Source organism: Pollachius pollachius, assembly GCF_949987615.1.
Source record: "Pollachius pollachius genome assembly, chromosome: 1".
Classification (NCBI taxonomy): Eukaryota; Metazoa; Chordata; class Actinopteri; order Gadiformes; family Gadidae; genus Pollachius; species Pollachius pollachius.
In genome coordinates, this window is record NC_136934.1 from 36726818 (window position 1) to 36729137 (window position 2320).

The following is a 2320-nucleotide window of genomic DNA, read 5'->3' on the forward strand; positions in this document are numbered from 1 at the left end:
ACACCACAGCGAGAATATGTTTTGTTGTTAATGATAACACTAGGAGGTTAAGCAAAATGCGTTGAGATCTGCCTCTGGCGCTAGGTTAAGATAGTGAATCATGCCATCTCTTTCTCTTCTGGGCGCTTTGGCTGGTTATGAAAATCAACCCAGTCAAAGTCTGCCTGTTAACATGGGTCTCCCTTGGCTGGAGTGGGTTGGTCGAGGTCAAAGTATTCGATGGTTACACATCATGTTATAACTATGGTCTATAAAACCTCAAACTAACAAGACAATACAGTCACATACATAGGCAGCAACGGTAGGATTCAGCACTGGCAGAGCAATGAAATACATAACATTCTTCACATAGCATATTGTAACAATCACAACCTTTCTTTTCTCAGGTTAAACTATGAAATAACAAATCTACCACACAAACTACAAAACTTTAATCCTCCTCTGCCCATTGCACTATCATGTGGATGTATTTTTTGGAACTGAAAAGGTTAAAGCAAAAAAGCACACCACGTTTACAACTTCTTTTTTTGTTTGTACATTGGATGAGGGATGAATGTAAAGCAAAAGTCATGCATTTGGGTCCAGGATGGGCTGAATGGTACACACAGGAGCCCTCTTGGCTGCTCTGGCTGCTGGGGCCAGAGTCAGAGACAAACGCTGTCGGGTCAACACAATAGTCTGACCACCAACAAAAGCGTGAAAAGTAAAGAAAACATCTTGCATTAGCTCTTTTTTTTTTACGCTGCTTTATGGCATTATGGCACATCATCCATAAAATATGAATTATTAACTTATAATTACATTATTGGATACAAAGTATTTCATGGACTCCCTTTCTGCATAATAAAATATTTGTATTTAGGTTCAGTGTATTTCTGTTTTGGTCATAATATCCAAATTTCTAAAAGGATTTCCAATTGATATTTTCTACAGTTGTAATAGCAATAGGGCTTGTACATCAGAATGCATCATGGGATTTTTTGTTGGCGAAACTCCCCCATCGTGTAGAATCAAGAGGGTAGTAGTAATGTAAAATCCTAAACGAAAAAATACCGTAACCTAGGCTTATCAAAACTTTGTTTTGCCACATCTCGCATGAGAAACGCTGCAGCAGTTTCAAACACAACAATGTCACCGGTAAGAACAAATAATTTCACGATTAATCACTAAACAATAACCAAAACACCATCACTACCAATAACATTCCTTTGCTCCTATACTTCCGAAATGGAGGCAGCCATTGCATTGTGACGTCACGATGTACAAGCCCTATACTATGATAAAATATATCACATATTCTGGTTGTTATTACCACAAGATTGTTTAAATAAAAAGCACAGAGCAGAGCAAGAAACAGCAAGAACAAAGAGTAAGATAAAATTCGACTGGTATCGTTCCAAAAAAAACCCAAACCCTGCCTTTTTCGCTGAGACACAGTGATGTTTCCAGAATGAGTTTGTACCCATCCGCCTACTTCCTGTCACTAGGCGGCTGCTCGCTCCCCAACACTGTCGTCGCGCTTGACTGCAGTGCTTACAGAGACAAGCGGCCATGTTTCACCTCCTCCTCGTCTGCCAAAGGATTGTGCTTAGGGGCCAATGTCCCAAAAGAGTTAAGGCTTTCTTATAGTTTCATCAGATCTCCTTATCAGATTTATTTATTTCCTTTACTTATAGAGATGCACTAGCTAGATGTACTAACAAAGTTTCAATGAGCATGTGTGTATGTGTGTTTGGATGTATGAGCAGTGATAAAGGTTCACAATTTCACAAATAAGCACTATTAAGTATAGGTATTAAAGTGATTTGCGGACTGGCGGAAATATTTTAATTGGCTTAGTATTGTATTTTTCCTCCACTTGTCGGATATGTATTTTATTTTTAAGTCAGAAAAGGCAAGGTTCGCAAAGCACTTGTTGGAGTGTGGATCTAGATTCATTCTTGATATGTTTCCTATAATTCGTAGGCAACAATGCTTCAATTTGCAGACGACTCATTGTAAAATATGTTTTTTTGATTTAATGCAGCTACCATACTACGACCATTACAATTATGCTTTTTTTATCAATTGAATCGGACATTCGGCCTGAATACCTTTTTCACACATTTTTCCCCCAAAAAAAAAAAAAATAATAATAATAAAATCAATACGGGAGAAAAAGGTTCCTCGAGGAGAGCATCTCAAACTCTTTTCGTACCTCCATGCTCTGCGAACCTGACCTGGACCTCAGACGGTGGCCACGCCCGCTTCTTATTCCTCCTGTCACCATGGAGACCTCGGTGAAGACAGAGACAGGGGTTAGCGTTAGCATGGGCTAGAG